At 45.1% G+C, this 27270-nt stretch overlaps 1 protein-coding gene across 2 annotated transcripts in view; it reads right to left on the bottom strand.

The window, feature by feature from the left end:
* FBXL16 (F-box and leucine rich repeat protein 16) overlaps window positions 1-27270 on the bottom strand; it is a 110385-nt gene that overhangs the window by 55725 nt on the left and 27390 nt on the right. The window contains exon 1 of one of the 2 annotated variants that reach the window (XM_077449558.1): window positions 18742-19396. The exons of the other annotated variant lie outside the window; for it this stretch is intronic. The gene's annotated coding sequence lies outside the window, so the exon portion shown is untranslated. Of the gene's footprint in view, window positions 1-18741; window positions 19397-27270 lie in introns of those variants that run through there. 2 annotated transcript variants of the gene reach the window in all.

Here is a 27270-nt window from a genome sequence, read left to right as displayed (position 1 = left end):
ATCCAAGTTGTACCCCCTCCATAAAACAACAAAAACAAAGCTTGCAAAAGACTGTTCATTGTCTCTGGAAAGGATGTATGAAGTCTGGCAGTGGAGTGATTTGGTGGATTGTTTTTCATTAGTACTAACACCATGGCTACACCATTTTTACCAGTCATGTCAGTAAATTTCAGACAGATAGTGTAACACTGACTTTTGCTGGGATCCGACACTGGGTTTTCTTTGCAGTACATGGCTGCTTGCACTTCCCAGTTTCACCCAGTGTGGCGGTGCCACTGCCAATCGGGAAACAGCTCTGCTGATTGGCAACTGGAGAAGCAACGCACGGCTCAGCGTTTAAGCACCACACTGCTACACCTAGACCAAAAAAGTTTTAATTTTATTTAGTATTACTATTGCCACATCTTCTTCTCCCTTTTTTTTACATTTTTGGTTGTGCCCTTTTCATATAAATACCCTCTGGGGAGGGACAATTGATGGTGGCGACTAGTGTGTCTCTTGGACTACAGTTTTTTGTTGGTACCATGAGGCTGTGTTGCGTCCATTCTCCTGTTGAGTGTAACAACTAATGTAGTCCGGCACACTATCCTCTGTTATAGATATATTCCTGTATTCATTTATAATCTTCTGGTTCCCAAGGGATGTTTCAAAACGCACCCTTATGTCTCCAGTAAGCCCCCATGTCTTCTGTGTTCCCTGTGTTACCCTATGCCTCCAAGTGCAATTTGCATGTCTCCAGTGTGCCCCTGTGTCTCCAAATGTGCCCTGTGCACCACCGTTTCTCCAAATGCACCCCTGAGTAGCCCTGTACCTTAAAGTGTGCCCCCATGTCTCCAGTGTGCCCCTGTGTCTCCAAATGTGCCCTGTGCACCACCGTTTCTCCATTTCTCCCCCCTGGGTAGCCCTGTACCTCAAAGTGTGCCCCCATGTTTCCAATGTGCCCCTGTGTTTCCAAATGTGCCCTGTGCACCACTGTTCCTCCAAATGCACCCCTGGGTAACCCTGTACCTCAAAGTGTGTCCCCTTGTGTCCAGTGTGTCCCTGTGCACCCCTGTATCGCCAAGTATGCCCTTTGACCCCAGTGCCTTCAAGTCCACCCCTTTGTGACCCTGTATCTTCAAGTGCGTGCCCATGTCTCCAGTGTGTTTCTGTGCACCCCCACTGTGCCTTCAAGTGTGCCCTTTTATCTCTGTGCATCCCTATGTCTCCAAATGCACCATGTGTGGCCCTGTGCCTCCAAATGTACCCCTGTGTGGCCCTGTGCCTCCAAATGTTTCTCTGTGAACCCCTGTGCCTCCAGCACTCCCCTGCGCATCTCCATGACACCTGTGTCTTGACACAGCCTGTGGAACACTCCTGCAATCGCTTGGACTGTCCATCTCTCAGTAGATATGGACCACAGTCCATGACAGTTGGAATTGCTAATCCACTAGAGGCTCAACCTCCCCGACCTCAGGCCTAAGCTCTACCCTGCATTTCTAATTCCAGTCCACTTCAGCAGACTCTGCAATTTCGCTGAAAAATCAATTCAGCTGAGATGATTTCGCTCATCGCTATGTGGGCCTCCACCCCGTAGATACAACACGACATCAGATGTAAAACAATAAAAAGCAATAGCTGAAAATAAATTGATGGAGATATCGAGCCGATGTAAAGAGCCAAGGGGATGGATGGGGACGAGTCTCCATCCAGAGAGGCTTCGTCTAGTGATGGTTTACCATCCATCCTGCCTTTCCCCAGGAGGGTGGATTGAGTGAGCCTGCCTTATAATTAGTCATTTTAAATGAGAAGGACCTGACAGAGCCATGTTTTATGGTAATGACACACTTCCTGTGCTGAGATGAATGGAGTGACGGCAGTGAGCAGAGAGCGGAGGTGAGGTCATAGTATACCTCCATCATTCCTAATCCCTGAACAGGGCCATGCCATTCCGATACACTACGGCGCCCCGCTGCCTCCATGCCGGAGTATTGTCCTGGGACTAAAAGGGAGGAAATAGAAAAGGGCAATCTAATTACATTGCTGGGGAACTTACAGCTCATCGCTGGGGGAACGGCTAAATACACATTCAAAATGCACATCGGAAGTGTTTGAGCTGCCAAAAGATTTGTAATTCTGCTCAGCTAGCTTTGCGACCCAGACAAATCTGCCAAACAGCATTTCCAGATTCCTGTTCTCCAGTGGAGTTAACCGCTTGCCGACTGCCTCACGTGGGAGTAGGACAGCAAAGCAGTTCTCCTGCACTGGATCACATAGTAGATACGTGATCCAGCACTTCCGGGTAGGGGCCTCGACCAACTGTGCTGTGATTAGTCACAGCAGAAGCCGATTAGCGGGTGCGGGCCAATGGATGTCGGACGGCACCCACTGCTCTGCGAGGAGACACACTGGGCGGAACTCTGCCTATGTGAACAAGGCAGAGCTCCCCCCTGTCAATGGGGATGTGCTGGATTTTGTTTCCCTGCAAATGCACCTACAATGGGCACGTGAACATTGGAGGCCAAGTCAACAAACCATTGGTCCAGTTCCAAATTCTCCAGATCTCAATCCAATAGAATATCTTTGGGATGTGCTGAAAAATCAAAGGCCCCACCTCACAACTTACAGAACCTAAAGTGGAAGTAAACCCATCCATTTAACCATTTCAAATAAGTAAAATTTCCGGCATGTGCTGGGAATGTAACACTCCCATTGGTTGTACTCTCAATCAGACTGTCAAACCATCCAATGTCTGGTGTCATAACTAATCGCATGTGTAGCATCATGGCAGTTGTATACTAAATAGAGGCCAAGATGCCAGCTTCCTTGGCTGAAAACAATAGTAGGGTTTACTTCCACTTTAATGCTACTGATGGTTTGGTGCCAGATATCACATACCTTCTGAGGTCTAGTGGTATCCATGCCTCGATGGGTCAAGGCTGTTTTGGCAGCAAAAAGGACCGACTCAGTATTAGGTGGGTGATCATGTTATGCCTGATCGGTGTGCAAACAGTATAACTGAAATAGTAATTACAATGTAAAAATACACAAATTCATTGTATTTATTCAATGACACTTGTAGACTATCTGCAAGTGCCATTTTACACAGGAGTGGTTGTGTTTTGACAACCTAAAGCCTGATACACACAATCAGATTATAGGACTTTTTGTCCATTTTTTTGTTGCATGCTAGTATCATATCGAAAGCGAAGAGGTTACGCAACATGCGAAAATTCTCGTACAACAAAATTCAACTTCAGGAGTAATGCAATGTGTTAAACTGTTTTGTATGTGTGCTTTCTTTTCTGAGCATGCGTAGTCTTGCTCCTATGATTTTTTCCCGACAAAAACTGTGCTAATTAAATTGGACGCTGTGTTCACATATGACTACATTTTATACCGTGCACATCCAGTTTTTGTCGTCTGAAAATTCGGAATCAGTTGTCGAAAGCACTATACTAACGATCCGAAAATCGACAGATCATTAGTTGGATGAAATTTTACTTCCGATTTTCTGATCGATCGTGTGTACGGGCCTCTACTGTGTAGAATAAATAAATTACTGGCTGCCACTTTGACAGCCAGTAGTTGCTGGTAGTATGAGCAGAAGAAGTGAAGGCAGAGAAATAGGAGCTGGACTTTTAGGATATGTAAGTTTTTTTAAGACACATCTCTGTTTAAAATCCTCAAGTGGTTAAAAAAAAAAGTAATCTGTTTTTGCATATATTTAGTATAAGTACCTAAACATGCCTGGATCTCAGCTGTAACATCAAGCACAACAACACTGGGACTGGGAAGGAAGGGACAGCACTTCCCAGCCAATCAGAGGAAGGGAAAGCACTCCCCAGCCAATCATAGGAAGGGACAGCACTCCCCAGCCAATCATAGGAAGGGACAGCACTCCCCAGCCAATCAGAGGAAGGGACAGCACTCCCCAGCCAATTAGAGGAAGGGATAGCACTCCCCAGCCAATCAGAGGAAGGGATAGCACTCCCTAGCCAATCAGAGGACAGGACAGCACTCCCAAGCCCATCAAAGAAAGGAAGAGCATTCACCAGCCTATCAGAGAAAGGAAGAGCACTCCCCAGCCAATCAGAGGAAGGGACAGCACTCCCCAGCCAATCAGAGGAAGGGACAGCACTCCCTAGCCAATTAGAGGAAGGGATGGCACTCCCCAGCCAATCAGAGGAAGGGATAGCACTCCCTAGCCAATCAGAGGACAGGACAGCACTCCCAAGCCCATCAGAGAAAGGGACAGCACTCCCCAGCTAATCAAATGAATGGTCAGCACTCCCAAACCAATCAGAGGAAGGGACAGCCATCCCCAGACATCCAAAAGGAAGGGATAGCACTCCCCAGCCAATCAGAGTAAGGGACAGCACTCCCCAGCCAATCAGAGTAAGGGACAGCACTCAGCTGCTCAGAGGAAGGGACATCACTCCCCAGCCAATCAGAGGAAGAGACAACACTCAGCCATTCAGAGGAAGGGACAGCACTCTCCGGCCCATCAGAGAAATGGGACAGCACCCCCCCCCCCCCTCCAGCCCATCAGAGTGTCAATTGCACTGTTGCCCCATGTTGAAGTGCACATTAAAGTGCGTTGTGTTAAGGCAACATATTCAATTGAATGAATTGTGCAATGCACTAAAAAAGGTGCATGCAACCTTTTTTGGCAGTGCAACATAACGCAGGTGCATTGAGAAGGTGCACTGGGGTTCCATTCATAATGAAAGGCATCCCATCATACCAATGTGTGATATTATGGGGGTTATTTATAAAAGGCAAATCCACTTTGCACTACAAGTGCAAAGTGCACTTGAAATTGCACTGCAAGTGTACTTGGAAGTGCAGTTGCTGTAAATCTGAGAGGTAGATCTGAAATGAGGGGAAGCTCTGCTGATTGTATCATCCAATCATGTGCAAGCTAAAATGCTGTTTTTTATTTTCCTTGCATGTCCCCCTCGGATCTACAGCGACTGCACTTCCAAGTGCACTTGCAGTGAAATTTCAAGTGCACTTTGCAATACAAGTGCAAACTACAAGTGCAAAGTGGATTTGCCTTTCGTAAATAACCCCCTATGTGTTTCAGTAACATGTGCGTTACTGTAGCACAATAGTGTGAACAGGCCACTAGGGCGTCATTCAGACATGCTGCTGTGTTCAGATATACTATATGTTTGCTATGCTTCTTTTTTTGAATGAACAGAGAGACTTTGCAGAGCTCTTTCCACTCGTTCATTCTGTGCAGTTGAGGATCCAGAGATGGAGAGTGAGGACTGTGCAGTGGCGGCGGCTCCATTAGGAGCGAAGTGGTAGCGCCTGGCCCCTAATCCATGCGCCTGGCCCCTAATCCCCATGCAGGGCACCGAACGCATGGACTTCAATGGGTGTTTTTTTTTTTTTGTTTTTTTTTTAAGCACATGATTAGAACTTGATAATTGGCTTCAAAAAAGGGTGGGCTGCGGGAGCAGAGCACTGCACCCTGAGCCCACCCAGTTGTGTGATGATAGCAAATTAATATTTAATATTAATATTGTCTTCCTGCTTCTCCTTCGGTCAATCAGGAAGCGGATCCTGAGACCCGATTGGCCGAGAGGAGAAGCGACCGTATTGGCTGGCACCGGGGAGGATGTATGGGGAGATCCGGGAGATGTCCGTCCTCAACGGAGCAATCTCTCTGCTCTGCATCACCGGCAACCTAGCCAGCCACAACAAGCCAGAGCCCAACTGCGTGAGTACCACCCACTGACCCACATGAACACTATAATAGGGATAGGGACATAGAGATCTGATAACCGGTGGTTTGTTTGACGGCCCCCCCCCAACAAATGGAGCACCAGCCGCCACTGGGACTGGGACTGTGTCCTCAATCACGTTCTTTGTCTCAAAAGTAAGACATCAGAGGTCCCTGATATTTCACCAAAGCCCCCCAACAAGGCTGTTAAAAATAATAAAAATAAAAACTGCTGACAACGTTTACTGCCCTACTGACTTACATTGTCCACTGCCCTACTGACACCAACCTCTGCCCTACTGACATGTCCACATCCACTGCTCTATTGAGACATCCACTGCTCTACTGACACCTTCCACTTCTCTACTGACACATCCACTGTCCTACTGACATCTCCACTGCCCTACTGACACTGTCCACTTCTCTACTGATACCATCCACTGCTCTACTGACACCTCCACTGCCCTACTGACACTGTCCACTGCTCTACTGACACCTCCACTGCCCTACTGACACTGTCCACTGCCCCACTGACACTGTCCACTGCTCTACTGACACCTCCACTGCCCTACTGACACTGTCCACTGCTCTACTGACACCTCCACTGCCCTATTGACACCTCCACTGCTCTACTGACCCCTCCACTGCTCTACTGACACCTCCACTGCCCCACTGACACTGTCCACTGCTCTACTGACACCTCCACTGCCCCACTGACACTGTCCACTGCTCTACTGACACCTCCACTGCCCTACCTACACTGTCCACTGCTCTACTGACACCTCCACTGCCCTACTGACACTGTCCACTGCTCTACTGACACCTCCACTGCCCCACTGACACTGTCCACTGCTCTACTGACACCTCCACTGCCCTACTGACACTGTCCACTGCTCTACTGACACCTCCACTGCCCTATTGACACCTCCACTGCTCTACTGACACCTCCACTGCCCTACTGATACCATCCACTGCTCTACTGACACCATCCACTTCTCTATTGATAATTGTCCACTGCTCTACTGACACCATCCACTTCTCTATTGATAATTGTCCACTGCTCTACTGACACCATCCTCTGCCCTTCTGACACCATCCACCGCCCTACTGACACATCCACTGCTCTACTGACACATCCACTGCCCTAATGACACCAACCTCTTGCCCTACTGGCTCATCCACTGCTCTACTGACACCAACTCTGCTCTACTGACAACAACCCCTTCCCTACTGATTCCATTCTCTTCTCTACTGACACATCTACTGCCCTACTGACACCGTTCTTGGCTCTTCTGACACCATCCACACACCTTCCATTGCCCTACTGATACTGCCCACAGCTCTACTGACTGACTCTGTCCACTAAGGTAAGCTAAGTTTATATTTTTACGTTGAGGAGGAGATTCTGTTGGGACTCTTGGGAGGATGTAAGGTCTACCTGTCAATGTGGCAGGAAAACTATGGACTGGATCATGTCTGATGAATAGTAAAAGGAGGGAGGAGCAGCCAGTTTGGGAGAGGAGCTGGTGATGGAGGCTCTCTCATGAGGGTGAAATGGGGGCTGTATGGTCTAACCTTCTAAGTGTCAGGGACCCTATGTTAGGGTCTGCTGTCTAACAGAACCTTCCTATGGACTGAGCCTGGACCACAGGTGTGCGAAGACTCACAAAGTATGCAGCAGCTTCCCTTTATGTCTTCCAACTGAAGCAAGTAAAGTGTAACATGTTTAAAGAACTGGTGAAGGGAGATCAATGTTCAACGCTATTCCCCTCAAAATGACTGAGTGTTTGGTCACTGGCAAGTAAAAAGATGTTATCCTAGCACTGTGCGGCCCGGTGCAGTCATTTGGGCTCCAGCTATGAAGGGCACTAACTCGCACATTCAGGTAATACCACCTTGTTAACCATGCCACCTATAAAAAGATAATTAAATTAACTGACAGCATGCCGTTTCCCTGTGCTGCCAGCAAGCAGCTACAGCCGCTGATCTGTGTATTCCGGCAGCACCCGGGGGCTGATGTCAGAATATAATTTCCAGGTGAGGGGGGTTCCTCCTCCGGGACATTGTTCAACCCACTTGGCTAAACAAGAAGCGGTGTTTCTACCTTAGGACAGGACTACAGAACACCTCCCCCAATCCTCTGCTCCATAACATGGGGTAGGGGTTTATAATCTCAGGAGAGAACTGGGAACAATGCAACTGATAAAAAGTCAGGACAGGCAGAAAGCACAGAAAGTAATCAACATGTTTTTGTTTTATCTGCTCCAAAAGTGCAAAAGAAAAAAAATGCTTCCATGGTGTGACCATAAAGGCGCAAATAATAGAAGATCATTGTTAGGCCCCTTTCACATGGACGGCTGTTCTGCCGCAGTGTAGCATGTTTATTTTTTTCAGTGAAATTCAAGACTCCATGCACAGCGATCAGCTGCATTTGCACAGTGCAATTACCTGCGTTTATGTGCGTTTCTGTGCAGTTGCGTTCAGCTGCAGTTATCTAATATAGTCATTCCCATAGCAACCCTTTTTTTAAATTTATTTTTTTGGTCCCTTGAATCCCTTCTCACGCTGCTATCCGCAGTTGACACAAAAGACTGCGATTACCTGCGGTTATATGCATATAGCTGCGCTACATCGCACCTGGACGCATTCAATTCTATTTTTTCTATTCGCACCGAACCGCATGTAATGAAAACGCTGTGTGTGAATGGGACCATAGAAAAGCATTGTGTGCTTTTAGCTGCGGTAGAAAACTAGAAAAACCACAGCTAAAAGCACCATTCTATCCGTCCTTGTGAAAGGGGCCTAAGGATTTATATATCCTCCTCCAGACACCTATGGGGTGATTCTAGTAAATACGACACTTGTGGAACACATCTGGTAGGTGGGAAAACCACATTCTGATATTCTTCAGGGGATTTTTGTGCTTTAAATTATTCAAAGAATGCCTGAAGTACATAACCTCTTATACAATATGTATGGTGTAAGGTAAATAGTCTGCGGTGGAAAGGTCGGAGGGAGCAGGTTCTGCTCCCGTCCAAAACTGCCATTAGGGGCGATGTAAAGAGAACCTGTCATGACTGCAGTATGGGCATTGCCTCAATTGCTTCCGGCTTGACACCCGCCTGGCATTGAGCGCCTTCTGTGGGGAGAAGATGTGAACGTAAACAGTGCAGCAGAACATGATTCTGCCACATTGTAACAAGAAGCTCTTCATTTAATGCAGGGGTGCCCGACCAGTGGCCCGGGGGCCACATGTGGCCCGCGACCCCCTGCTCTGGGATGGAATAAAATAGAATACTGTTATTAGAAGAAGGTTTATTACTAAAATCACAGTGTATATTTGGGCATTTCTGTTCTGCAGTAGCTACTGGGCGGCTTTCAAACTGATCCACAGGTGCAGAGAAGTGCACCTGTAGGTTACCTGCACTGAGCCATAGACTTCTATTACCTGCAAGTTTGGTGAGCTTTCTGAAAGTGCACCACACCTACAGGCTATAATAGAAGTTTATGGCAAAGTGCAGATAACCTGCAGGAAAGCCATAGGTGAACTGTGCTGCACCCGTGATATGGGTAAACAACAGTGCAGCAGTGTGAATGCAACCTTAGGCCCCTTTCACATGATCAGTCCAACCCAATCGGACCCTCCATTCACCTCTAAGGAGTGGAAGATGTGTCCGTTTACAAACGCCTATATCCAATCCAATCCGCCATCCACCCACTCCGCTCATTGTGGCCCGCGACCAGGTTGCCAAGCAGCTTAAGTGGCCCTTGCTCTTCAAAAGGTTGGGCACCCCTGATTTAATGCTTGTATATCTAAAGCTCCCTGACTGAATTAATTTTTGTTGACATGGCATTATCTTTAGCCCTACCCCTTTTGCTTCCCCTCCTTCCCAACTGAGATTCTCTAACCCAGTGATGGTGAACCTTGGCACCCCAGATGTTTTGGAACTACATTACCCATGATGCTCATGCACTCTGCAGTGTAGGTGAGCACCATGGGAAATGTAGTTCCAAAACATCTGGGGTGACAAGGTGCGCCATCACTGCTCTAACCCACCGCCCCCTTCTACTAATCCATATTTACCACTTTCTTGCCATAAGAGCCCACCGCATCGTTCACACTCTGCTACCAGCCTCTTTTTCCCTAAAGCCAAAGTAGGTGCTGTAGAATCCCACAGATTTCAACGGGGGCTGTCTTTCAAGCCATCTCTCAGCCCTCTTGCAGTCTACAAGCTTCTACTGTGCATGTATGGACTTTCAGCCTGTGGGGTTCTGCTGCACATGTCACTTTGAGACTCTGGGGTTCTACTATGCATGTAGGGTCTTTGAGTCTATGAGGTGTCATTACGCACATACAGTAGTAGTTTACTATGCACGTATGGACTTTCAGCCTATGGGATTATACTGTACATGTAGGGACATTGGGTCTATGGGAGTCTACTACACATGTCAGGACTTTGAGTCTATGGGGTTCTACTATGCACATAGAGACTTTGAGTCTATGGGATTTTGCTATGCATGTAAGGCCTTTGGGTCTATAGGGTTCTACTAGTACTACACATGTTGGCACTTTGAGTCTACGGGGTACCATTAGACACATAGTAGTCTTCTATGCATGTAGGGACTTTGAGTCTATGGGGTTCTACTACATATGTAGGGACTTTGAGTCTATGGAGTTCTGCTATGCACAGTGGCGGCCAATCCATATCAGGTGCAGGGGCACCGTACCCAGCCCAATCCAAGCGCCCAGCCTCTAATCTACATGCAGGGTGCTGGACGCATGGATTTCAATGGAGTTTTTTTTTTTTTTTTAAGCACATGAAGCTCTAATTGGCTTCAAAAAAGGGTGGGCTCAGGGTGCAGAGAGCCCATTCAGTTGTGTGACAATATTGTCTTCCTGTTTTTTCTCCCAGCCAATCAGGATGTGGGTCCTGCGACCCGTTTGGCCGGGAATCTTAGAGCAGACCAGGTTGAAGAGGAAGGCTATGAAGAGAGTAAGAATGACGAGGGCAATCTCGGCAGCAAGAAGCCCAAGGAGCAGAGGTCACTGAGGCTGAGCATCAACAACGAATGATGCATTGGACATCCCCTATGCCCATAGCCCATCCGTCAGGAAACACTCCGGTAGGTTCGGCCGGTAGGAGAAGCCCTGGCTCTTCTTCTGGAGCACCTACAGTTGCAGCCTCCTAACAGTAAGGCCTCTGATCACTGCCGTCGGGCTGGGGGGGGGGGGGTTTGATGAAGGTGCGAGCGAGGAGTGGGGGGGGGGGGTTGTTTGCCGCCCTCCAAAAAAATATTGAGCACCAGCCGCCACTGGCTACTTTGGCTATATGGGGTTCTACTACAAGTGTAGGGACTTTGAGGCAGGACTTGGATGGATTCAGTGCAAGAACTATGTAAGTATGGAGCTGTAGAGAGGCAGTTCAAAACTTCAAAGGTTTCCTTACATTTTTCTACAGCCAAAACCTTTTTTTTTTGTGTTAAATGAAGTCCGAAAGGATTAGGACCCCTGTCCGGGTTTACTGCTATCTGTAGCCCATAGTTCTATTACAGGAATTTGCCTTCACTTCCTGGAGATTCACCCTCTCTATTTGACTCACACCTATGCATTTTTTATTGCTTTTTGCAGAAACGCACTACAATTAATTTAACATGGTTTCCTATGGGACACATTCATATCTATGCTTATTTCAGCCGCTGCATTTTTGGAAAGGGTCAAAGACTTTTTTGAAAACAAAACTGTGCATTTTTGGTTCAATAGACTTCAATGGAGAAGCTGTAGAAAAGTATGTCGTGTTTTTAGCCTTAATTTTATAGCGATTTGTGTTTTTTGCCTAGGGTTGTGGGGAAGAGGCACCCCCTGTCCTAAACACCCCCCCCCCCATGTTGAGGGCATTCTTTTTTTACATTCAGCTGTCAGTGTGGAAACCCGCTGACAGCTGACGAGTCATCAGTTGCTAAGGACACATCTTCTGGCTTCCCGGCCCCGCTCCTTAAAGCGGGAGTCCGCCGTTTTTTTTTTTTTTAAAAGCCAGCAGCTACAAATACTGCAGCTGCTGATTTTTAAAATAATGACACTTACCCGCCCAGCGCGCCCGCGATTTCGGCACCCGAAGCCGATTTTTCGATCGTCTCTCGGGTGCTGCCGCCGCCATCTTGGGTATGGGAATCAGGAAGTGGAGCCTTTCGGCTTCATTTCCTGGTTCCCTACTGCGCATGCGCGAGTCACGCTGCGCAATAAGGATGGTCCCCGCTGTCTCTGGGATCCGTGTGTTTTCCAGCATGCAGCGGGGGGACCTTCGGAAAGGGGCGTAGATTCTGCGGAAAGGGGCGTACCTTCTGCAGAATCTACGCCGGAAGTGGGTGCAGATACCTGTACTGTACAGGTACCTGCACCCCCCTCCCCCCTGAAAGGTGCCAATTGTGGCGCCGGAGGGGGGGGGGAGGGTTCCAATGAGCGGAAGGTCCACTTTAGGGTGGACCTCCGCTTTAACAACCAGCTATTCTTCACACAGAATTCAAATCAATTTTCCAATCTACACAAGTCGCATCAAAAACGCACCAACGTTGCATTAAAGTCCTATCATGGTAACGTTGCAATGGAAATTGCACAATTTTTAGGTTGCACAAGTGTGAATAGGGCCTTACGGACTCGGTCTGTATCCTGACTTCACTCCTGCCTTCATTTCTGCACCTGATCCTTCTGCCGGTGTATGACCCAGCTTGTCTGACTCTGTTCCAAATGTTGCTAGACTGCCAGCTGCAAGCCCTTGCCTACAGTCCACTGGTGCCTACTCATCGTCTGTCTTCTACCTGCCTGTGCCTGTCTGCTGTTACCAGTGCAAGCTTGCACCTTCCTCCTGCTCTCTGGTGTCCATCCGGCATTCCTACTGTGGTCCACCGATGGTCTGTCTCTGCTCGATCTGGATATTCCGCCCAACCCTGCTGCTAACAAGACCCACAGGCACTCGTGCCACTCTGTACTCCTGCGCCAACTGTCCACTCACCTCACGAGTTAGAGTGTAAGAGAGGCCTTCCTCATCGTGTCAGGCTCTTCTACCAGGTACATGACAATGGTCCATGGAAATGTAACTGGAGGAACAGCCGGGTGTTTCCTTTACCTACATACTTTGTCTAAAAGGTGTCGCTTTTTCTCATCTCAGAAAGTTGGGAGGCATGGTATAGGATGGAGCTGTCTATCTACATGCTTTAGCACTCACATCAATGTGTGTCTTTACTTTGTATGTAGTGTTCCGAATACCTCTACCTCTACATTTACCAGTTGGGAGATTTCACCTTGTTTCCCATCTAGACAGGAAGTTATTTAAAATCTCCTTAACAGAGATACAATCAGAAGAAAGTTAGCTACAGCGGGAAGGAGTTAGAACTTTGTGTTTACTGTAGGCCGTGTCTGGGACTTTTTGCTTTCCTTAGTTCTTGTATCGGTGTCACAGAGACAGGAAATGAGGGATGAAATGCCAAAAGTGGCCACAGGCAGTTAAAAAAAAAAAAAAATTAAGTCTTCCCCACTCTATTCAAAACCAGCAGATGGTGGGGATGATATAGTACAGGTCTCCTGTAAGTGAATCAATTGTATTGACTGTATTTTTCAATTAAAATGATCACCTTCAAGGACAAGTGAGCTTTAAAACAAGGTGCATTGATCTGTTTTGCCCCCTTCCCCTGACCTAACGTATCCCCCCCCTCCCCCACCATAGATGCACACTTACCTCCTTCCGACAGCTGCAACTCCACTGTTTGTTTACATCCATCGTCGCAAGTCTTCACTGTCCTGGCCACACCTGTGTACCAAGGCAAAGACAGTCCCATAGAAATCTATAGGATTGTGTTCCGAAGCCGGAGACAATCAAAGACTATCCCCTTGAAGTCTACCGGACTATGTCCCAAGGCAGGAAACAATCCCATGGAAGTATATGACTGTCCCAAGGCTGGAGACGGTCAAAGACGATCCCATACAAGTCTTCAATACTATGTCCCAAGGCCAGAGATGATCAGAAACCATCCATAGAAGTCTACAGGACTGTGTCTGAAGGCAGGAGACAATCCTCTAGAAGTCTATAGTAATGTGCCCCAAGGCTAGAGATGATTGGAAACAATCCCATAGAAGTTTATAGGTCTATGTCCCAAGGCCAAAGTCGATCCCATAGAACTCTATAAGATTGTGTCCCAAGGCTGAGAAATATCTCATAGAAGTCTACAGGACTGTGTCCGAAGGTAGGAAACAACCCTCTAGAAGTCTAAAGTACTGTGTCCCAAGGCCCAAGATGATCAGAGACAACCCCACAGAAGTTTATAGGACTGCGCCCCAAGGCCAGAAACAATCCCATAGAAGTCTATAGGATTGTGTTCAAAGGCTGGAGACAATCCTATAATAGTCTATAGTATTGTGAAGGTAGGAGATGATCAAAGATGATCCCACAGAAGCCTATAGGACTGTGACCCAAGGCCTGAGGTGAACCCATAGAAGTCTAAAATTGCTTTGTCCCCAAGACCGAAGAAGTTCAAAGAGGACCCCAAAGATTATATTACTGTGTCCCAAAGATAGAGATGATCAGAGACAGTCAATAGAAGTTTATAAGACTGTGTCCAAAGGCTGAATATGATTAAAGAGGATCCCATACAAGTCTTCAGTTCTATGTCCCAAGGCCAGAGATGATCAGAAACAATCCATAGAAGTCTACAGGACTGTGTCCAAAGGCCAGAGATGATCATAGACGGTCAATAGAAGTCTAACGGACTGTGTCTGAAGGCAAGAAACAAGCCTCTACAGTACTGAGTCCAAAGGCCAGAGGTGATCGGAAACAATCCCATAGAAGTTTATAGGTCTGTGTCCTAAAGTCAGATATGATCGCATAGAACTCTATAGGAATGTGTTCTAAAGATGTAGATGATCAAACAAGATTCCATAGAAGTCTGTAATACTGTGTTACAAGGCTAGAGAAGAATAAAGACAATCCCAAAAAAGTCTATAGTACTGTGTCTCAAGGCTGGAAAAGATCTCATATAAGTCTATAAGTCATACAAGTAGTTGACTCTGTATAATAGGATAGGTGTGTAGGTGGTGGCTCTGTAGATTAGGGATAGGTCTAGTGGTAGGCGACTCTGTATATCAGGGATAGGTCTAGAGCTAGGTGATTCTGTATAATGGGGATAGCTCTCTAGGTAGGTGACTGTATATTAGGTATAGGTCTAGTGGTAGTTGTATATTAGGGACAGGTCTAGAGGTAGGTGATTTTGTATAATGGATATCAGTGTGTAGATAGGTGACTCTGTATATCAGGAATAGGTGTGATGGTAGGCGACTCTGTATAATGGATATTGGTGTGTAGGTAGGTGACTGTGCATAATAGGATAGGTGTGTAGGTGGTGACTCTGTAGATTAGGGATAGGTCTAGTGGTAGGTGACTCTGTACATCAGAGATAGGTCTAGTGGTAGGTGACTCTGTATATCAGGGATAGGTCTAGTGGTAGGTGACTCTGTAGATTAGGGATAGGTCTAGTGGTAGGTGACTCTGTATATCAGGGATAGGTCTAGTGGTAGGTGACTCTGTATATCAGGGATAGGTCTAGTGGTAAGTGACTCTGTATATCAGGGATAGGTCTAGTGGTAGGTGACTCTGTATATCAGGGAGAGGTCTAATGGTAGGTGACTCTGTATCTCAGGGATAGGTCTAGTGGTAGGTGACTCTGTAGATTAGGGATATGTCTAGTGGTAGGTGACTCTGTATATCAGGAATAGGTCTAGTGGTAGGTGACTCTGTAGATTAGGGATATGTCTAGTGGTAGGTGACTCTGTATATCAGGAATAGGTCTAATGGTAGGTGACTCTATATATCAGGGATAGGTCTAGTGGTAGGTGGCTCTGTATATCAGGGATAGGTCTAGTGGTAGGTGACGCTGTATATCAGGGATAGGTCTAGTGGTAGGTGACTCTGTATATCAGGGATAGGTCTAGTGGTAGGTGACTCTGTATATCAGGGATAGGTCTAGTGGTAGGTGACTCTGTATATCAGGGAGAGGTCTAATGGTAGGTGACTCTGTATATCAGGGAGAGGTCTAGTGGTAGGTGACTCTGTAGATTAGGGATAGGTCTAGTGGTAGGTGACTCTGTAGATTAGGGATATGTCTAGTGGTAGGTGACTCTGTATATCAGGAATAGGTCTAGTGGTAGGTGACTCTGTAGATTAGGGATATGTCTAGTGGTAGGTGACTCTGTATATCAGGGATAGGTCTAGTGGTAGGTGACGCTGTATATCAGGGATAGGTCTAGTGGTAGATGACGCTGTATATCAGGGATAGGTCTAGTGGTAGGTGACTCTGTAGATTAGGGATAGGGCTAGTGGTAGGCGACTCTGTATATCAGGGATAGGTCTAGAGCTAGGTGATTCTGTATAATGGGGATAGCTCTCTAGGTAGGTGACTGGATATTAGGTATAGGTCTAGTGGTAGTTGTATATTAGGGACAGGTCTAGAGGTAGGTGATTTTGTATAATGGATATCAGTGTGTAGATAGGTGACTCTGTATATCAGGAATAGGTGTGATGGTAGGCGACTCTGTATAATGGATATTGGTGTGTAGGTAGGTGACTGTGCATAATAGGATAGGTGTGTAGGTGGTGACTCTGTAGATTAGGGATAGGTCTAGTGGTAGGTGACTCTGTACATCAGAGATAGGTCTAGTGGTAGGTGACTCTGTATATCAGGGATAGGTCTAGTGGTAGGTGACTCTGTAGATTAGGGATAGGTCTAGTGGTAGGTGACTCTGTATATCAGGGATAGGTCTAGTGGTAGGTGACTCTGTATATCAGGGATAGGTCTAGTGGTAAGTGACTCTGTATATCAGGGATAGGTCTAGTGGTAGGTGACTCTGTATATCAGGGAGAGGTCTAATGGTAGGTGACTCTGTATCTCAGGGATAGGTCTAGTGGTAGGTGACTCTGTAGATTAGGGATATGTCTAGTGGTAGGTGACTCTGTATATCAGGAATAGGTCTAGTGGTAGGTGACTCTGTAGATTAGGGATATGTCTAGTGGTAGGTGACTCTGTATATCAGGAATAGGTCTAATGGTAGGTGACTCTATATATCAGGGATAGGTCTAGTGGTAGGTGGCTCTGTATATCAGGGATAGGTCTAGTGGTAGGTGACGCTGTATATCAGGGATAGGTCTAGTGGTAGGTGACTCTGTATATCAGGGATAGGTCTAGTGGTAGGTGACTCTGTATATCAGGGATAGGTCTAGTGGTAGGTGACTCTGTATATCAGGGAGAGGTCTAATGGTAGGTGACTCTGTATATCAGGGAGAGGTCTAGTGGTAGGTGACTCTGTAGATTAGGGATAGGTCTAGTGGTAGGTGACTCTGTATATCAGGGATAGGTCTAGTGGTAGGTGACTCTGTAGATTAGGGATAGGTCTAGTGGTAGGTGACTCTGTATATCAGGAATAGGTCTAGTGGTAGGTGACTCTGTAGATTAGGGATATGTCTAGTGGTAGGTGACTCTGTATATCAGGGATAGGTCTAGTGGTAGGTGACGCTGTATATCAGGGATAGGTCTAGTGGTAGATGACGCTGTATATCAGGGATAGGTCTAGTGGTAGGTGACTCTGTAGATTAGGGATAGGGCTAGTGGTAGGCGACTCTGTAAATTATGGATAGGTCTAGTGGTAGGCGACTCTGTATATCAGGGATAGGTCTAGTGGTAGGTGACTCTGTAGATTAGGGATAGGGCTAGTGGTAGGCGACTCTTTAAATTATGGATAGGTCTAGTGGTAGGTGACTCTGTATATCAGGGATAGGTCCAGTGGTAGGTGACTCTGTATATCAGGGATAGGTGTAGTGGTAGGTGACTCTGTAGATTAGGGATAGGTCTAGTGGTAGGTGACTCTGTATATCAGGGATAGGTCTAGTGGTAGGTGACTCTGTATATCAGGGATAGGTCTAGTGGTAGGTGACTCCGTATATCAGGGATAAGTCTAGTGGTAGGTGACTCCGTATATCAGGGATAGGTCTAGTGGTAGGTGACTCTGTATATTAGGGATAGGTCTAGTGGTAGGTGACTGTATATCAGGGATAGGTGTAGGGGTAGGTGACTCTGTAGATTAGGGATAGGTCTAGTGGTAGGTGACTCTGTATATCAGGGATAGGTCTAGTGGTAGGTGACTCTGTATATCAGGGATAGGTCTAGTGGTAGGTGACTCTGTATATCAGGGATAGGTCTAGTGGTAGGTGACGCTGTATATCAGGGATAGGTCTAGTGGTAGGTGACGCTGTATATCAGGGATAGGTCTAGTGGTAGGTGACGCTGTATATCAGGGATAGGTCTAGTGGTAGGTGACTCTGTATATCAGGGATAGGTCTAGTGGTAGATGACGCTGTATATCAGGGATAGGTCTAGTGGTAGGTGACTCTGTAGATTAGGGATAGGTCTAGTGGTAGGTGACTCTATATCAGGGATAGGTCTAGTGGTAGGTGACTCTGTATATCAGGGATAGGTCTAGTGGTAGGTGACTCTGTATATCAGGGATAGGTGTAGTGGTAGGCGACTCTGTATATCAGGGATAGGTCTAGTGGTAGGTGACTCTGTAAATTATGGATAGGTCTAGTGGTAGGCGACTCTGTATATCAGGGATAGGTCTAGTGGTAGGCGACTCTGTATATCAGGGATAGGTCTAGTGGTAGGTGACGCTGTATATCAGGGATAGGTGTAGTGGTAGGCGACTCTGTATATCAGGGATAGGTCTAGTGGTAGGTGACTCTGTAAATTATGGATAGGTCTAGTGGTAGGCGACTCTGTATATCAGGGATAGGTCTAGTGGTAGGCGACTCTGTATATCAGGGATAGGTCTAGTGGTAGGTGACTCTGTAGATTAGGGATAGGTCTAGTGGTAGGTGACTCTGTAGATTAGGGATAGGTCTAGCTGTAAGTAGGGAGGTGTATGGCCTGTATATAAGGCAGAGGAGTGAAGACATCAGACAATATGGATGGCACGTACAATCACCAAATCTTACCGTCAACAGCGCCGGCTCAGCTCACGGCATCATTCCTCTGCGGACTCCTAGGGGGGGTCACCAGGTACCGATGGGGGCCGCACACACCTTCCTTCCTGGAAGCCCCCCCCCCAGCCTTGTATAAAGAGGGGGGTCCCGGCCTTGTAAGAAGAAGAAGGAGGGGGGTCCGAAGACGACAATTCCCCCGATCTCCACACTAGACCATCAGCCTCCGAAATAGGTCACGCCAACATCCCGAATCCCAGAACGCCTTGCAGCCGGCAGAGATGACAGCCCGAGACGCTGGAAATCCACAGGGATCCCGGCTCAGCCCGGGGGTCCCATTCACCCAAACGTAGGAGGAGGAGGGGGGGGGGAGGGGGGCGACAGCTGGAGATACTTGCAGGTGCAAAGACACAAGATGGAGCCAATCCAAGGAAGAGGAGGATAAAAAAAACAGAATCCTTTAAATAATGGCTTGGAGGGGAACCAGATCTCCTCACCCAGCAGGCAGCGGTGGCGTCACGGACAGCGATGGGTAAAAAGCCGACATGAAAAGCCGAGGACTCCCCACCCTCTGTCACACACGCACACACATACACACACAGGGTGTCAAACAGCGCTCTGGTTAAAGAGACATCACCATCATTATCAATAATACATGACTCCAGGCTGGCCTCCTCCCTTTCTGTCATTCCCCTCCACCCCCTCCTCTCCTCTGTCACTGTCCCTCCTCCTCCTCCTTAGCAATACAGAAATCGGAAAGTAAGGTGCCTATTACATGCCGATCTGCGCCCCCCCCCCCCCCCTTCTCCTCCAGAGAGGCAGACGGAAAGAGGATTGCTCCTTAGAAATAAAACAAATCAGAGGTTTATTTAATAAGGCAGCACATAGAGCAACCATGGGCAGCGCCTGTGTGGAGCCCAATATTTGCAAGCGATGGGAAACGGCGCTAGTATTGCATGTCGGGGCGAGCGAGAATGAGCGCTTGCATTCAGATGCGGAAATTTTGCATGGTGGCGGAGAATTTCTGCAACTGGTGGATGAAAAAGATAAACAAAAATACATCGGACAAATTGTTAAATTTGGTTGCATATTTGGTTTTTGGACAGTGAAAAAAAAAAAAAAAGAGACATCGCACAAACTGCTATATAATAAAAATGAATACATCATAATATCGATACATCATACAAAATCAATACATCGCACAAACCGATACAGCATAGAAATCAATACACCACAAAGCCGATACATCATAGAAATCAATACATTGTACAAACCAATACATCATACAAACTGATACATCATACAAACTGATACATCATACAAACTGATACATGTATAGAATTCAATACATCGTACAAACCGATACATCATCGAAATCAATACATCGCACAAACCGATACATCATAGAAATAAATACACCATACAAACTGATACATCATGGAAATCAATACATCGTACAAACCGATACATCATAGAAATCAATACATCGCACAAACCGATACATCATAGAAATCAATACACCACAAAGCCAATACATCATAGAAATCAATACATTGTACAAACCAATACATCATAGAAATCAATACATCGTACAAACCGATACATCATAGAAATCAATACATCGCACAAACCGATACATCATAGAAATCAATACACCACAAAGCCAATACATCATAGAAATCAATACATTGTACAAACCAATACATCATAGAAATAAATACATTGTACAAACCAATACATCATAGAAATCAATACATTGTACAAACCAATACATCATAGAAATAAATACATTGCACAAACCGATACATCATAGAAATCAATATATGATACAAACCGATACATCATAGAAATCAATACATTGTACGATGTATTGATTTTTATGATGTATCAGTTTGTGCAATGTATTGATTTCTATGATGTATCAGTTTGTACGATGTATTGATTTTTATGATGTATCAGTTTGTGCAAACAGATACATCATAGAAATCAATACATTGCACAAACCGATACATCATAGAAATCAATATATGATACAAACCGATACATCATAGAAATCAATACATTGCACAAACTGATACATCATAGAAATCAATACATTGCACAAACCGATACATCATAGAAATCAATACATCGTACAAACCGATACATTATAGAAATCAATACATCGTACAAACTGATACATCATAGAAATTAATACATGTATCGGTTTCTATGATGTATCAGTTTGTACGGTGTATTGATTTCTATGATGTATCGGTTTGTACAATGTATTGATTTCTATGATGTAATGGTTTGTGCGATGTATTGATTTCTATGATGTATCAGTTTGATACATCATAGAAATCAATACATCGTACAAACTGATACATCATAGAAATCAATACATCGTACAAACTGATACATCATAGAAATCAATACATCAATACATCGTACTGATAAATCATAGAAATCAATACATCATACAAACTGGTACATCATAGAAACCGATACATGTATAGAAATAAAAACGTTGTACAAATCGATATATCATAGAAATCAATACATCACACAAACGGATACATCAGAAAAATCAATACATCGTACAAATGGATACATGGGCAGCTTCTGTGTGGAGCCCAATATTTGCAAACGATGGAAAACGGCGCTGGCATTGTGTGTCAGGGCGAGCGAGAATGAGCGTTCGCGTTCAGATGTGGAAATTTTGCATGGTGGCGGAGAATCTTTGCAACTAGTGGGTGAAAAAGATATACAAAAATACATCGGACAAATTGTTAAATTTGGTTGCATATTTGCTTTTTGGACAGTGAAAAAGAAAAAAAAAAGAGACATCGCACAAACTACTACATAATAAAAATGAATACATCATAAAATCGATACATCATACAAAATGTATACATTGCCCAATCTGATACATCGTACAAATCAATATATAATAAAAGTCAATACATCATACAAACCAATACATCATACAAACTGATACATCATTGAAATCAATACATCGTACAAACTGATACATCATAGAAATCAATACATCGTACAACCCGATACATCATAGAAATCAATACATCGTACAAACCGATACATCATAGAAATCAATAAATCGTACAAACCGATACATCATAGAAATCAATACATCGTACAAACCGATACATCATAGAAATCAATACATCGTACAACCCGATACATCATAGAAATCAATACATCGTACAAACTGATACATCATAGAAATCAATACATTGTACAAACCGATACATAATAGAAATCAATACATCGTACAAACCGATACATCATAGAAATCAATACATCGTACAACCCGATACATCATAGAAATCAATACATCGTACAAACTAATACATCATAGAAATCAATACATCGTACAAACTAATACATCATAGAAATCAATACATCGTACAAACTGATACATCATAGAAATCAATACATCGTACAACCCGATACATCATAGAAATCAATACATCGTACAAACCGATACATCATAGAAATCAATACATTGTACAAACCGATACATAATAGAAATCAATACATCGTACAAACCGATACATCATAGAAATCAATAAATCGTACAAACCGATACATCATAGAGATCAATACATCGAACAAACCGATACATCATAGAAATCAATACATCGAACAAACCGATACATCATAGAAAACAATCAATCAGACAAATTGATAGATACGGTTGCATGTTTGGTTTCTGGTCAGTAAAAAAAAGATACACCACACCAACTGATATTTCGTAAAGATTGATGCATTGAAAAAAAAAATAAAGATACATCAGTCAAATGATGATTGATACATCTTAAAAAAGCTACATTTTACAAACCAATACAATGTAGAAATCACTACATTATACAAACTGATAGCCCCTGGAGGACGAAACCCGTAGGGCGGGGCATGGACATGACATCATCACACACTGGGTTTGCGCTCGTGGCCAGGAATCGTGGTCAAAGAGAGCCCCGTTCTAGTTTAGGGCAGTTATATTTGTGTGAGTGGAGACACATGGAAATGGGAGTCTGCAGATCATTACTCCCGGAGGGGAATGTGCTGTTAGCCGGTTTATAATATTACCAGCATTAGTCTCTGGTGAGTTTAGTACATGTGGTGGAAGAAAGAAGAATTAAAAAGAATTTCCCCTTGATTTATTATGTTAGGGCTGTTTAATTACATATATGAATTTCCCTGACGTCTTTTTATTTAATTTTAAATCGCACAAATTGTTTACATTTATTATTGGATTACCCACTTGACCTGCTGTAGACCAGCACAAGGCTGGAATGGGCTACATGACCATCAGAGAGAAGCTTGGTGAGAAGGAGACAACTGTTGGAACGATTATTTGCAAATGGAAGAAATACAAAATAACCATCAATCGCTCAGCCTGGAGCTCCATGCAAGATTTCACCTCATGGGGTGAGGACGATCGTGAGAAAAGTGAGGGATCAGCCCGGAACTACACGGGAGGAGCTTGTGAATGATCTCAAGGCAGTTGTGACCACAGTCACCAAACAAGCCATTGGTAACACAATACACCACCGTGGATTGAAAACCTGCATCGCCCGCAAGGTCCCCCTCCTCAAGAAGGCACATGTACAGGCCCGTATGAAGTTTCTTTGAGTTTGATTTTGAACATCTAAATGATTCAGAGAAGGATTGGGAGAAAGTGCTGAGGTCAGAGGAGACCAAAATTGAGGTCTTTGGCATCAACTCCACTCGCCGTGTTTGGAGGAAGAAAAATTCTGACTATGACCCCCAAGAACACCATCCCTACAGTCCAGCACGGAGGTAGAAACATTATGCTTTTAGCGTTTCTCTGCTAAAAGGTACAGGTCGACTTTGCAGCATTGAGGGGCCAGTTGTAAAATCTTGGATGAGAACCTTCTTCCATCAGCCAGAACACTGAAAATGGGTCGTGGATGGGTCTTCCAGCATGACAGTGACCCAAAACATACCGCCAAGGCAACAAAGGAGTGGCTCAAGAAGAAGCACATTAAAGTCATGGAGTGGCCTATAGGAACAAAAAACAAGCCACTGCTCCAAGTAAGTATTGTAATCCACAAGTCTGGATGGACTGAGTGCTAGCCCCTACCCGCGTCTGTGAGCATGGGATCATAAAAGAAGGAATTGGCTGCACACCTTCGCCGATCCAACACATTTTTTGAATATGTGATGGACTTCCACCAGGACAGGGACACAGACAAGGATGGAGGTGAGGTGTTTCACGCTAACATCTTTTCTGATCCCATGGAGTGGCCTAGCCAGTCTCCAGACCTTAATCCTATAGAAAATGTATGGAGGGAGCTGAGACTTCCAGTTGCAAAGAAACCTTAAGGATTTAGAGAAGATCTGTAAAGAAGAGTGGACCAAAATCCCTCCTGAGATGTGCAAACCTGGAAACCAACTACAAGAAACATCTGACCTCTGTGCTCGCCAACAAGGGTTTCTCCACCAAGTCATGTTTTGCTTGGGGATCAAATACTTATTTCACTCAATGAACTGCAACTCAATTTATAACATTTATATCAATTCTGGGTCAATTCTGACACTTCGCTCCAACATGTAAAAATAGACTTTTTTCTTGCTAGAAAATTACTTATAACCCCCCCCCCCCCCAACATTTTTTATATATATATATTAGAGCCGCACAATTAATCGTCAAGAATCGTTATCGCGATCTTGACTAAAGTGTTTCACAATTCTTTCTATGCAAAGAATTCTCTGCTCTTCTGAAGACACAGCCCTCAAAAAGAAAGGAAGAGTCTGCCAAGAATCAAAACATTCTTTATCAGTTGAACTTAAAGCGGTTCTCCACCCTAAAGGGGAAGTTCCGCTAATCTGATCCCTCCCCCCCCCCTCCGGTGCCACAATCGGCACCTTTCAGGGGGGAGGGGGTGCAGTTACCTGGATAATCCAGGTATCTGCACCCACTTCCGGGCAGACCGCCGCAGACGCCCCCCCCCCCTCCCCCCCGTTGTGTTCTGGGAAACACACAGTTCCCAGGACACAGCAGGGACCAGCAGAGACGTGCAGCGCGACTCGCGCATGCGCAGTAGGGAACCGGGCAGTGAAGCCGCAACGCTTCACTAACCGATTCCCTGACAGAGGATGGCGGCGGGGGCAGCAGCGAGACGAGCGATCGCTCATCATCTGCCGCCGACATCGCTGGACCCCGGGACAGGTAAGTGTGATTTTATTAAAAGTCAGCAGCTGCAATATTAGTAGCTGCTGGCTTTTAATATTTTTTTTTAGGTGCAGAACCACTTTAAGTATAAACATTGTAAGGATTTGTCAATGGAATAGAGGTTATGTGTAAATGAAAAAAGTTTAACCACTTAAACACTAAACCTTTTTCTGACATTTGTTGGTTTCAAGATAAAACCATTTTTTTTTATTATAGAAAATTACTTAGAACCCACAAACATTATTTTATATATATATATATACATAAATATTTATATTTATTTTTTTAGTAGACACCTTAGAGAATAAAATGGTGGTTGTTGCAATATTTTATGTCACGCTGTATTTGTGCACGGTCTTTCAAGTGCAATTTTTTTGGGAAAAAATGACTTTAATGATTAATAAAAAAAAAAAAAAAACAGAACAAAAAAAAAAAACTAACCAGTAAAGTTAGCCCATTATTTTTTTTGTATAATGTGAAACATTTTACAACACGAGAATTGTGAGAGAACCGTGATCTTTTTACTCTAAGCAAAAAAATCGTGATTCTCATTTTGAGCAGAATCGTGCCGATGGTCAGGTGCAGGCAGATGGCAGGAAGGGGCACAACAGATAGCCGGGTCTTTAAACTGGTAATCACAGGTCAGTTCAGGTTTGGGTACACAAAACGCCGTAAAGCAGACAGCGGGGACCGTCTGTGACAGACAGGCTTAAATAGCCCGTCTGGTGCCAACAGAGGTGCACGTGCGCGCTGCCGCGCATGCGTGTACGCACTCCCACGCGCATGCACGATGGCGCACGCGAATGCACGCCAGAGAGCCTGGAGCGCAGATTTCTGGCAGGATCTTCATGACAGACATGAAGGAGACAACAGTTGGAGAGGCTCAATACTACATTCATGGAATAAAATATTAAAAAGGATTATAAGGATGGTGCTGAACAGAAGTTGGGACACATATCCAGATTGAAAAGGAGGTCCCCCAAAGAAGTATAAATCCTCAAAGCTCGGGAGATCCCTCACACGGATCAACAAAAAGGGAGGAATGACGGCGTTTGTCTCATACAGAACCCCAGAACAGCAGCGTCCTTCATTGGGTGACCTCCTTTTCAATCTGGATATGTGTCTCCACTTCTGTTCTGCACCATCCTTATAATCCTTTTTAATAAATACTTTATTCCATGAATGTAGTATTGAGCATCTCCAACCATTGTCTCCTTCATGTCCCTGAAGAAGGGATTTATCTTGAATCTCCCGAAACGCGTCAGTCTATAGGAGAAGTGCTCTAGAAGTGCTCTTTTCTTATATACTATATATGGATAGTATGTATTACTTTGTGCATTGTTGTTATCTCTGACCGTTACACTGTTTTTATGAAATAAATTCTTCTTTTTTTTTTTTTGAAAATATTGTGCCTTCAAATATTATATCATAAAATCATTATTTTCCCCACTGTATATAGCAGTTGTCAGTGATTACTCGTTGGGCGATCATGGGCGAAGCCAAAAATCGCCCGTGTGTGCCCAGCTCTAGATTGCACACTGCTGTGATTGTGTGTGAATAAGCCCCCCCTGCCCCCCTGCATCCTTTATGTGTGCCGCTCCGTTGGGAGATATTTCTTCCTTTTGTATATTGACCAATCGCTAACAAAATCACTGAACGCCAAGATAAGTCTCGGTGTGCTTTGTGTATTTCTTCCAGGTCTGTGCAGTAATCCAATGCGAGACTTCCTGTAATAAAGACCTCTCACTGCTGCCCTCTCTCCTTGTGCAGGGGGACTGGTCTTGTCTCCGCCCTCTCCTGTCATTTTCTGCAGGCAGCCTGTAGTGGGTGTGGCCTGATAGGTCCCTCCCACAGCTCTCCTCTTTGCACAGGCTACATACAGCGCAGTAATGATGTCACCGCTGCTTTCACGCGGGAATAACTGGGTTTGTAAAGGAATTTGGTGCGCCCAGAGCGGATTTCTATACTTTGTGGCCCAGGAATAGATCATAAATGATGGTTTTTGTGCCCAGCATTCAGCTTACAGATCAGAGAAGACACAGTGTGGATGATTGATGACAGATATGAGGTCATATCACTGGGACGAGGCCCCGCTGCTTGTAAAATGCCTACTAAAACACTCCAAGATTTACGGCTGTCACAGATACCAAGGTGGTTAGAATTAATGGGATGTATACCCACCTCCCTACCCCCCGCTCAGGATAATTACTGCTTCCTAATGTGCAGATAATAATTGGATCCTAATTCCCTTAATGACGTATAAATGACTCTGGGGCCGCTCTGGAACATTTCACATTTTAGGACAGGAAGGAAGACAGACGCACACCTTCCCCTCTAATGTA

Source organism: Lithobates pipiens, unplaced genomic scaffold (genome assembly GCF_037356315.1).
Source record: "Lithobates pipiens isolate NorthernLeopardFrog02 unplaced genomic scaffold, aLitPip1_a1.2 Scaffold_22, whole genome shotgun sequence".
In the NCBI taxonomy this organism is placed as follows: Eukaryota; Metazoa; Chordata; class Amphibia; order Anura; family Ranidae; genus Lithobates; species Lithobates pipiens.
Note: the sequence above shows the minus strand (reverse complement) of the source record. Positions and strands in the feature narration are given on the sequence as shown.